Below are 12,854 nucleotides of genomic sequence, written 5' to 3'. Positions count from 1 at the left end.
TTATGTAGTTCATTCCTTTCATTTTACACACTGGCACAAGGTTGAAGTGACTTTGCCTGGTTAGATGGTATCCCTATCAAATTGGAAAACAGTCCTGAAGTTCAGCCCTAGTCCTGATGACCCTTAGGGAGTAGAATCAAGCAGAACTACCTGTGTCTTTCCTGCGACCGTGCTACTGAGTGGACCTTATGCCTTTCTTAAGAAAATCTAGATAGCTGAAGTTAGGAAGAACTGAGTTCCAATTTTTCCATAGGCACTTTATTAATAACATAACTCTGGGCAAGTGTCACTTAACCTTCTGCCCCAGTTTTCTCATCTGTAAAATGAGCTGGAGAAGGAAGTAGCAAACCATTCCAGTACCTTTGCCAAGAAAACTCCAAATAGGGTCACAAAGAGTCGGATATAATGAAAACAACTGAACAACAAGATGACCTGTATTTAAATTCAGCCTTAGATTTTTCATCTGTAAAATGAAGATTATAATAGGTCTTTCCTCATAGAATTGTTGTAAGAATCAAATGAAGTAATAGATGTAAACTCTTAATTAATTATTAATATTTATTATTTTATGATAGTATTTATAGTTATATATATTTATTTATATGACATGTTATATGCTATATCATGTATTATATTATCTTCTATATACTATATCATGTATTATATTATCTTATATACTATGTCATGTATTGTATTATCTTATATACTATATATTATAACATGTAATCTTATATCTTATTATATACTATATCATGTGTTATATTATATCTTATTATATAATATATCATTCTATTATATATTATAATATTAGAGTTATTTTTTGTATCATTATAATTATTTATTATTAGTATATGTGAAACCTTGAAAACCTGAAAGAATTCTATAAATGCCAACTCTAATTTTCATTACTAGCAGTAAGAATTGCATTCCCATTGCCATCACCTTAGATCAGGTCCAATTACTCTTTACCTGTATTTTTATAATAACCACCTCACCAATCATCTCTTACCCCCAAGATCCCCACTTCTCATACCCATCTTAACAACGCTGCTGAAATAATGCTTGCGTTATGTACATCTGATCTCTCTAGTCCCCTGCTTTTAAAACATCAGTTATAGAGGCAGCGAAGGTGGCTCAGTGGCTTGAGAGCCAAGTCTAGAGATGGGAAGTCCTAGGTTCAAATATGACCTCAGATACTTCCTTGCTGTGTGTCTCTGGACATGTCACTTAACCCTCCATTGCCTAGCTCTTACGGCTCTTCTGCCTTGGAACCAATACACAGTATTGATTCTAAGACAGAAGTTAAGAGTTTTATTTATTTAAACAGACAAACATCAGTGGTACCCCATTGCCTAACAAAATATGGCTTATATGCCTGGTATTCAAGGCTGCCTAAGTCTGGCTCTTTCCAGCCTTAACTATACCTCTAATTATTTAATATTGGCCCAGCCTTACCTTGCCAAGTCCTTCTTCCATCCTTTAGGGGTACATGTTGCCACTCAGGGAGCCCAGTCTCTTATGGTTTTCATCTCTTGCAACTTTTCAGTGACCCATCCCAGCCACAATTTCCTTCATGAAACCTCTCAACTCTCCTCCATACTCTCCTCCATACTCTTCTCCTCTCTTCTACTTGGAAATTATCATGCTCTCATCAGATTTCATTAGCCACTTTTACTTGTTCCAAGTACTCATAAAAACACTAAAATTGAACCACCCATTGTGTACAGTTTGTAATAATAGTTCTCTCGGCAAGAAAGATAGAGGACCAAAGATCTCACTTCTAGCAAGTATGGAGAGCAGGTGGAATTTTTCAGACCTGTGTAGAATGTGTAATTTTTGTCTATTTATCAAAGGCAAGTGACTGTCATCTATGTTCAAGGTGCAAGCTTGTCTCCTTCCTTTAAGATATAGAGGATTGAAGAATACCTCTGTAATCTCCAGATTATCAGGGAATCTTACAGTTTTCCTTTAAAAAAATAAATAAGGGGGCAGCTGGGTAGCTCAGTGGAGTGAGAGCCAGGCCTAGAGACGGGAGGTCCTGGGTTCAAGGCTGGCCTCAGCCACTTCCCAGCTGTGTGACCCTGGGCAGGTCACTTGACCCCCATTGCCCACCCTTACCAATCTTCCACCTATGAGACAATGCACCAAAGTGCAAGGGTTTAAAAAAAAAAAATAAAAAAACCAAAAAATAAAAAATAAAAAATAAATAAGAATTTCAAGGGAAAAACAAAGGAGGAGAAAGACCATACATTTAGAACTAAGCAACAAATAAGAATGACTCACTTAAATTTTGACAAAGCATTGACAGTCCTTTGCTATTCTTGGCAGCCAAGATGGTAGAAAATGGGCTAGATGACAGTATAACTTGTCCATTCAGTATTGATTATAGGGCTTGTATAATTAGATTTTTCTTCCCAGGACTCTAAATCCCAGCTTCCCATGTTCCTTCTCACATTACATGCTAACATAGGGAGGATATTAGTTTTGTGTAGCTCCACCTCCTCTCTCTATCCCCATGATCATAGCTACGGAAGCTGGCTTTGGGCCAGGCAGGAGAACTTACATGATCTTATTTTTGTTAGATAACTAGGTTTATATATCTCTATTTCCTTTTTTTTCTTCTACTTCAAGTGATTATTAATAAACTTTATAAAATCAATACTTGGAGTTATTGATATTGATTTAAATCTTACGGGCTGAACCCCAAAAATAGTCATGGTTAACTTGGAAGAGATATGGACTAGAGGTATAAAATCAGACTTACTTTATACACAGCCAGTATGGGAATTTATTTTCCTTGAATACTGTATACTTATTTGTCAAAAAGGAATGATTTTTTTTAAGGGAGGGGAACTAAGAGATAAGGAAAGCAATACTGAAATAAAGGAAGAAAGGAAAGACCAGAAATAAAGAAGGAAGGGGGAGGTAGGAGAGAGAGAAGATGGATAGATGGAATTGAATGGAATAAAGTGAGATAGAAAAATTCTAAAAAATAGAGCAGAAGGAAGCTCAAAAGAGGATACTGAGAAGTTTAGACCATCAAGTTGTAGTGGGAATTGAATGAACAATTCTGACTCCATCTTGTGATTCAGTTCTGTTCCCTTTCTCTCAATTCCCTTTCTTTCGGTTATGGGCCTAGTCCAATTTCTGCCTTATGAAAACTTTATTTAATTATGGGAATAGTCAAAAAACTTTATTGCATCATTGGAAGCCAGTCCTGTGTGTCTGGGAGACTGGACCACCTCTACCTGCTGCTTAGAGACCCTTAACTAGGAGATCAGATTATGATGTTTACCAGAAACCCATTCAGAGCCCAAGACTGATGCAAGGAGTTTTCTCACAATTATACATCTCAAGCAGCTCATATGTCTTATCTGAAAACTGGCCCCATACTGGTCCATCAGTTACTACTGTCTCCATGTTCCTTTGATTGTCTTCGGACACTTGAAAGGAATGGGGAACCTCTTTTTCTGATTTCAGGAAATTGTACCTGTGGGCTTTCTTCCTCTCAACTTGGAATATCTCTAATCTTTCCTCCAATTAGAAACCAGATTACCTAATTTTGTATCCTGGTCAATAACTTTGTTTTAAGTAATTTATCCTATTTGATTAATTGTTTTTCTCACCCCAAAATCTGTCCTCCCCTGTGTTCAGGGTTCTGTAGCAAAGCTGAGAAAAGTTGGTCCCAATTTGTTAGGCAATTGGCATGCATTGCTTAGTAAATCAATATGCTCATATACTTGAACTTTTGCTTCCTCAGTCACTTCATCTTTCACCCATGATAATCCACCATTTTAAATCAGAATTTAAAAAAATGTACATGGCAGTTGCAAGTAAAGTATTTATGATAAAAGCATGATAACCATTTTATACTAATTTTTACCTTTTTGTTTATTGAAAGATTTATATTATCTGGTGTTTATTAAATTCATAATAAAATCATTTAAAAATAAAGTTTTTTCTTAAATGATTTTAAAGGACTACAAGCTCAATATGGGTCAGTAGTATGAAATAACAGCCAGAAAAGCCATGATGATCATAGGCTGCATTAAAGAAGGACACAGTGTTCTGAATGAGGGAGGTGCTCTGAAGTATTATGTTTATTTATTTCTGGGTGCTATGTCTTAAGAAGGATATTTATGGGGACATCTAGATGGCTCAATGGATTGAGAGCCAGGCCTAGAGTTGGGAGGTTCTGGTTTCCAGTCTGGCCTCGGACACTTCCTAGCTGTGTGACCCTGGGCAAGGCACTTAACCCCCATTGCCTAATCCTTATTGCTCTTCTGCTTTGGAGCAATATACAGTATTGATTCCAAAATGGACAGTTAAAAAAAATATAATAATAATTTATAGTCAAAGACCTCAAGTTCAGGCTACATGAGGATTCGTGGATAGAATTGGAGATGTTTACTCCAAAAAAGAGCAGATTTAGGAGGGCTAAAATAGTCTTCAAGTATTTGAAGGACTGGCTTCTGGAATGGAATTAGATATATTTTGCTTGATTAGAGAAGATAAAACTAAGGCTCAGTTTTTGACTTCATAGAAAATCCTTATTTTGATGATTTGGAAGCTGTTCTGACAGGGTCTCCACCATTCTAGAAAGTATGGTAGCCAGCAACAGATTCCAGCCTACCTAACTGAAGCTCAGCACTGGTGTAGGTTGGCCACTTGGCGATGGATTCTTTGGTTTTGGCAATCTATGAAATGAAGAAGATTCCAAATAAACTCATTCTTATTTCACTCTTTTTTTATTTTGTATTAATAGAAGTAAGGTAAAAATAGTACAGAAATGCCAAACTGTACTTTTTTGACTGTCTATAAAAATGAACAACTGTTGACTCTGTAAGTTTAAAATTCTTATCCAATTATGCATAAAAGGCCATTTGGATTGAAGACCTAGATAATAATAATTTTGATGTTCTTGCTGTAAATAAAACCAGTGAGAAAGTATAAAGGACACCTACACCTATGGTTATACCATATATAAAAATGTATGATCAAGGAGAAAAAAAAAAGATTGATCAGTAAATATAGTGAGAATGAGGGATGACTGTTGGGCTGTATGGATAACTTCATTGGTGTCCAGACAATGTTAAGAAAACAAGAGATAGGACCTCTGTTTAATAGACCCTCTGTGAGAGATTTATAGGAGAACAGAGACAAGAGTCACAAAGAATCAGCAGGCAAGAACAAGTTGCAAATTATGTTGTTGGACAAGTTTCCAACCAGTTAAACTCATAGATCTATCAGAGCATTAAAAGTAAGGATAAATGAAAAGGTAGAGTTATCCAGTGAGGTGACATAACGCATAGAGCCCAGGGCCTATGACTGTAGTCAAGAAGGCTTGAGTTCAAATGTGGCCTCAGTCACTAGCAGTGTGATCCTGGGCAAGTCACTGACCCATGTTTGCCTCAGTTTCCTCATCTTTAAAGTGAGCTGGAAAAGAAAATGGCAAACCACTCTAGTCTCTTTACCAAAGAAACTCCAAATGGGGTCATTAAGAGTCAAAAAGAATTATCCTAAAACACAGTGGGCTGCCTCAGGAGATGAGGACTTTCTACTGATTTGCTATCTTAAAAAAAAAAAAAAAAAAAAAAAAAAAAAAAAAAAAAAAAAAGGCTGGATAACTATTTACTCTGTATATTGTAGGAAAGGATTCTTACAGTCCTAAAGTTACAATTAGGGAAAATGTCAATGTAAAGCTTCTGATGTATAACCACAACTATGAATGCAATTGTATTAGTAATTGCATTGAGATAGGACCCAAGATTTAAGAAAGATGTCTGTGCTAGAATCAATAATTTAGGGATACTTAAAGAAGAAGTTATAAATTCCTATAAATTTGGAGATGAGAGGAATGATTTTAAACCCACTCAGATAGGCAATGGAATTTTACTGGGAAAACTATAAAATGAGTTATGAAAATGCTAATTGTTATTTTAAAAGTGACAGCAAAGAAACGATAGATAGATAGATAAATAAATGAATGAGTGAGTAAGTGTGTGTGTGTGTGTGTGTGTGTGTGTGTGTGTGTGTGTGTGTGTGTGTGTGTAGTGTTTTCTAAACATGATGTTAACAGCTGTATCTTTTTTTTAAAAAACCTGTGTGGACCTGAATAATCATGCCTTTGAACTATTTTAAAAGATCTAAAAACCTTATTAATTGAACTTTATAGTGAGCAACAAAGATAGACATATTAGTAAATCTCTTGGCCCCTCTTTCATCTCTAAAAGGAAGGGGTCATGCTAATTGGTCAGAGTCCCACCAACTGCCCAGCTCTCCCCAGTGGCTCCCAGGAGCCACAGCATGCCCAGTGGCCACATCCTGGTCAGACTGTCTGTCTTCAAACCCAGGGATGAATCAGGAGGATGCCACCTCTAAGCATGTGAAGATTTCTCTTGGTGGAATGGTCAGAAGAGAACAGTTTGCTTCAGCAGTCACGAAGGGAGCTGGAAACAAGTGCCACAGAGTGCTTAGAGCTTGGCCAGTCATCCAAATCGCCAAGATTATCTGCTACATCCTGGACCATTGCCAGATGTCCAGGTTTTTGTCCTGCCACTAGGACTTGGATGACCAGTTGAGAAAGTGAGGTGAACAGTTCTGTTCAACTCATGTGCAAGTCAAGCTATCATCCAGTGATACCTTTGATGCTCTTTGAAAACAAAGGACCTGCAACAATAATTTTTTTTTAATATCAAGTAGAACACATTCTGTGCCTAGGGAGAAATAACTGACCCTGATATTTCAAAGGATACAGTGAATATGGGACTAGAAACATCAAATGAAATTGTGTTCGTCAAGTGCGTTACATAGTACCTGGCGCAGAGTAGGTGCTTAATAAATGGTTATTCACTTCCCACCTATGAAATGAAGATGATACTAAATGGACGTCATTCTTACTTCATTCCTTCTGCAGTGAAGAATGAAAGAATGAAGTAAAAATAACATCCATTTAGAATGCAGTTAGTAAAGAAAAAATGGAGCAGAAGGGTCAAACTATTTTTTTAATCAACCATCTACAAACATGAACAAATGTTGATGTTGGAAGAATAAAATTCTTATCCATTTAGAAGGAATCTCTTCTTCCATATGTAGACTCTGCTTTTTGTCTTTCATTACTAAAAAAGGATAATGTCTTCTCAAAAAAAATCACCACCAAATAATCCATTCTTTAAAAATAATTGGGTTGAAATTTAGACAGATAAACAAAAAAAAACAAACAAACAAACAATGAATAGACTATTCAGATATTGGATTGAAGTACAAAAAATAAAGAATCTAGGCAATATGAAGGGTTAAGAAAAAATGGGGGAGGGGAAAAAGGCAATAAGAAAATGCCTTAAAATATCAAGGACATAGCAACTCAGAAACTCTTGTTAATATGTTTTTCCCTTCCACTTTTTCGTGAATTACTAGGAACGTCTCCTCTAAGCAGACACTGTGCTGTTCATGTTGTTGGATCCTTGAAGGCTCACTTATAAAACGGTCCACACATGAAGTCACCATAAAGGTAATCAACATGCCTCTTACATTTTGGTCCTTTTTTATCTGATGTTTATTTGAAATATAATTTATTATAACAGAACTATTATCTTAACCCTTTTTTTTAATTGAAATTTTTTTATTTAAATAATTATTGTCTTAACTTTTAAAACCCCAAAATCACTTTCTTTGATAAGGTTTGTGAATTGCATCCCTTCCCTGGAATCTGGTATGGATTAAGTAAGTCATTATGAGTCATACGTCAGTTCTCAATTATAAGTTGAGAAGGTAGGTCAAGCCAAAAAAAGTTAAACAAAACCAAATGACACCGAATTGATGCACACAAAAATTTTGCTATTTGGAATGGTGGACTTGGCATTAGGAAGACCCAAGTTCAAATCCAGCCTCAGAGGGCAAGGCACTTAACCTTTACCTCAGTTTCCTTATCTGTAGAATGGGAGTAAGAGGTAGCCCCTAATGCTTAAGGTTGTTGTGATGATAAAATCAGATATTTGTAAAGTGCCTTGCAAACTATATATGTAAATACTCATTATTATGATGATTGTTTTATATTGGTTCTTAGTAAACTTGTACTTGAGGTTGTTTTGTTTTGTTTTTTGATGCTTATAAGCCATATTTCTGATGACTCTACAATAAGATGATCTTATTCCATTATAGATGCATCACATTAATGTTGTGAATTGTAATTAACATTAAAAGTTCCAGATAAATTAATATTGCATGCATGACTTCAATTTTGGCTAATCATCTGCATTCTGAATTGCCACACATTTTTTACTAGGTCTATAATGATTTATTAATAGATTCAAACTTAATACATTCCTGTAAAAGTTTCAGATTACATTTGGCAGAATTTTGTGAGGTATCTAAGTATTCTCCAGTGAAAAATTAAATCTTTCCTATGTACTGAAAGAAGTAACAGGTCCCATTCTAGTTGTAAACACATAAAAATAAATTTTTGTCAAAGTACTTGGAGCCTAAAAGAAGTCTGGGAAGCTGAAAATGAACCAGACAGAAAGCTGGGGTGGAATTTAATATTACATGGGCTCTTGTTTTCTGTTCCTTTCAGCTTGTTTTTTAGCAGAATTTATGACTGTGGGCTAACACTGAGAAATATCGGGCAGATTCTTGTTTATTTTTATTTTAATACATATTCTTCACCAAGCCACTTGCATCTTTAAAACATAGAAATTCTTAAGTCTAAAGCTGTGATTCATTTTGGAAGTTCCTTAAGATTACTTTTGTAGTCCAATGTTAATGTTGTTTTTGATCTTCCAAGAATTAATTGAGTCAGATAATTTGACAGAAGTAGAGAGTGAAATTTTTCCAGACCTTTTCTGTAAATATAGTTTGGGTTGGAGGTTTCGGGATTGATACTTTTTCTTTTTATGTCATTTGTTTTCAGGAGACTTTCCTCCTTTCCCTCCCTTGTTTAAAAAAAACCACTAAATATTAATCAAAACCAAATGATATCAGTTATGTGTACAACATTTTGCACTATGATTCTCTTTCTATTGATGAATGGCCTGGAGCTAAAAAAGACCTCAGAAGCTCTCTGGTCCAACCCCAATCAATTTACAGATGAAGAAGCTGAGGCCCAGGGAAGTTCAATGATATAGCCATTGCCACATGCTTCTAAGAAACAGAAGCTGGTTTTGAACCTGTGAACTGTGACCACGAATTACTTCATTGTTTCTTGAACTGAACTTGACCATTACAATTTATATGAGAGATATTAGGAAATATTTACATTATATTCTTTAAAAGATATTTTATTTTCCCAATTAAAAGTAATAACAATTTTCAGTATATGTTCTCAAAATTATAAGATCCAAATTATCTCCCTCCTGGGCTTCTTTCTCCCTTCCCAGATCTGGTAAGCCATTGGATCATGCAAGACCTATTTCCATATGTTATATGCTCTTTTAGGGTATATAATATAAAGTAAAATAATAATCACTATTAATGAAAACAACCAGTGTTTAAATTTAACCCCCCCCCCAAAAAAAACAACTTATGTATTGAGGATGTTTTTCCTTATTAACAAGAATAATTAATTTGGTATAAGAAGTCTAAATATTTTGAAATTTTTAATTAGATGGAAAGATTGATTTAGGGAGATCAGTAGGGAAGAGTGGGCTGGACTAGTGATTTCACTGGTGTGGGGAGTTTCTGATGAGAAAACTCTTCTCTTAAGAGCCTTAGAGAGTTGCTTAGGACAGCGACTCTGAAATTCAAGAGACACTACCAACTTATTTTGAATAATCTGTCATATTTAATATTTCCACAAGTAAATATAATTACTCTAACATTAGACAGGGCTTGAACTCGGGTCATTTTGGCTCCAAAGCTTGTTTTCTGTCCAACAAACCAAATTGCCCATCCCAAATTTTCTTAAGAACAAAACCTCATAGACTGCTAAAAGGTTTTCAGTAAAAAATAATTTCCAACTTATTTGTAAAATTGGAGCATGATCTTATACATCAAGAATCCTATAATAAATTATTATAATATAAAATAAAATGTATTGTGTATATATCCAATATATGCATTATATATTATACATATATAATGTAAGATAATATAAAATGAAATGTCATTTTTACTGCCTTTTTAACTTTTGAATTTCCAATCTGAATTCTGTAGACTTAGGACTTTTCCCTCAAATATACTCAATATCAACATTTCATTATGTTTTAAATTTATCCCTCAATATTTTTCCTTTTTCTTTAAGCCACTTCCCCAGTGAAAAAGACAGTAGGTAAATTCCACCTAGACCAAACTCCGACCTCTGATTTTCACCAAAGATTAAGTTGATAAACTTTTCCCTAGAACTAGTCCCCTTGCTTTCCTTGTAGCCAAATTGTGGGAAGCACAAGGACATTTTTTTACTGTGTGATTTGCATATTATTAGTTCTAGTAATTCACAAAACAACATATGACATTACAAAGTTTGTCTCCAGTGATGGGAGTTGTCCAGTACAAGTTGTCAAAAAATGAACAAACCCAAAAAAACAAAACCTGTCTGCCAAGGCAGGGTATGCCTAGTGGCTTTCCATAAATCCATTTCAGCCATCACTCTTTTCCATCAAAAGAAAAGAAATGTCTCCCTCATTTTCTGCTCCTACTCGACCTTTTCCCCTTGACCTTTTCTCTTCCCACAGTGACCCTTCCAAATGCTTCAGACATCCGACACCAAGACATCCAACACCTTCTGATATGAACATATCTGTAACCCCAACATCCTGCTACCTGCAAGAGCTAAGGTAGCCACTCTGAACTGGCTGGTACTTTATCATTTTACAGCCACACCATTCCTCACAGCTCACGTTTCATTAAGCTGATAGCAATCTTTTTGCCCTTGCCCAAGAAGCAACCACTCTCCTCATAGGGATGGCATTTAGTATCAGAATTTAGTCCTGGATCAACCAGCAGCCAGCATTTCTTTACGAAGATAAACACAGTATTTATAAAATCCAAGAGACACTCCCAACTTATTTTGAATAATATGTCATATTTAATATTTCCACAGGTAAATATAATTACTCTAACACGATGTAAATATCTTCCAGAAGGATAGCATCTTTTAAAAACAGATTGATTACTAAATAGAAAGAAATATGTAAGAATTATTCATTCAACAAAATTTGTTGTGTCCATATCGGGAGAGTGTGTTAGTATTTGGCTGAGACATAGAAATTATATAAATTGGCAAATGATCTCATCTTATTTGCTAGAATCATTTTCCTTGAAAGAGGCAACATTTGTTTTTTTAATTTTTCATTTCTTGTCAGTTGGTATGGCAAGCAATAAGTTTTGCTACTTGTTAGCCATCCTAATAAAAAGATTTTGAGAGGAGTAAGTTAAAGCAATTGGTTTAAATATGTTTTAGGGTGATGGTAATTTCCATGATTTCTTCTGTCAGTCATTCTGTGATTATTAAGATCTAGTCACACTTGAAATATTCAGATTTTTTTTGTCAAAAGTAGAAGATGCACACTACCTAAAAAGATAAAAAATTAGAGACATCAGTTTTTATAGTATCTTCTTATTTTTTTAAATAGTCACTTAAAAGAACTATAGAATATGATTGCATATTTCATGCAAATTATCTGTGTGTCAATTTGAGATTATCATCAGAATTGGTACTTAATTCTTTACTCTTAGACCCTTGAAACTAAGCTTCCATTTACTAATGATTGGGGAATACATTAATATAGTATACAACATAATCCAATCTCACAAGGGAACAACCTGTAACTTAAATACTCTTTCAGGCCGGATTAAATGCCACAAATTAGTAAGTGAAATCTAATGACAGTGCCCATTAAAGTTACACTACCTAAAATTAGACTCTCATTTCAAAGTAAACCACAACAGAGTGGTGACACAGAATTTCCTTCTAGAATCTCAGATGTCAGTAGCTGATATTATTACCTGCCTCTGCATTCACATTTGTGTAAATTATCTTGGGCCAAGTCTTAAAATCTATACATGAAGATAGAGAGAAAAAAAATGCACAGGTGCTAGTAAATCCCATGACAAAGAATGGTTCTGAATAAAAAGGGTATTTCTATCACTCGCAGAAAAAATACTATGTTGATGTAGTTAGGACAAATTCTTCACAATAAATTATTCCATATAAGTGCTTTCTCTGGCCCATGAGTAGTCACTTTTTGTAATTAAGGTAATTGATGGCAAGCTTTTTGTACTTGGGGATAAAAACTGATGTCTCTGTAATTTTATTGTCCTGTCATTAAATAGCAATTACCCTCCAATTCTCTTAACTCCTGCCCACCTCAAGTAACCCAGCCACCTAAAGAAGACCTGCCTAAAATTCTCCACCACTATTTCCCCTCCAAAAAATGTTTCTTTTTCTGAATATTGAAACTGAAAAGAAGAGAAAGAGATGCTTGTGTTTATTCCCGTTATTATAATGCAATCTATTATGGTTCAGATCCATTTGAACTTTTAAATCCATTTCCTGGTACAAACAGTACCCATTCTTTTTCATTCACATTGTTTTATTTTTTTTACTTCCTCAAACAGGCATTCTTGGCAGGCTTGGAATTTTATTTTATTTTTTATTTATTTGGTAAGTGTCAGGGGCTGGGGGAAGATATCATTTTCTTACTAACCAAGGAGAGAGGCTACTTCTACAGTGAATGAGCTCTCACAAAGCTAATTCTCCATTAGGGAACCTATTAAATGTCCAAAAACAAGGGAGAAGTTTTGGAGAAATAGTGTAGATTCATTCAAAGAATAATAAAAATTACTTCAGTCTTCCCTTCCCTTCCCTTCCCTTTCCTTCCCTTCCCTTCCCTTCCCTTCCCTTCCCTTCCCTTCCCTTC

General features: G+C 35.0%; 1 protein-coding gene across 1 annotated transcript in view; it reads left to right on the top strand.

Moving 5' to 3' along the window:
- Window positions 1–12,854, top strand: part of TBL1X (transducin beta like 1 X-linked) — a 288,121-nt gene that overhangs the window by 138,205 nt on the left and 137,062 nt on the right. The window contains exon 4 of the mRNA XM_044669273.1: window positions 7,417–7,510. The gene's annotated coding sequence lies outside the window, so the exon portion shown is untranslated. The remainder of the gene's footprint in view (window positions 1–7,416; window positions 7,511–12,854) is intronic.

This window comes from Gracilinanus agilis, chromosome 3 (assembly GCF_016433145.1).
Source record: "Gracilinanus agilis isolate LMUSP501 chromosome 3, AgileGrace, whole genome shotgun sequence".
Taxonomy (NCBI): domain Eukaryota; kingdom Metazoa; phylum Chordata; class Mammalia; order Didelphimorphia; family Didelphidae; genus Gracilinanus; species Gracilinanus agilis.
Note: the sequence above shows the minus strand (reverse complement) of the source record. Positions and strands in the feature narration are given on the sequence as shown.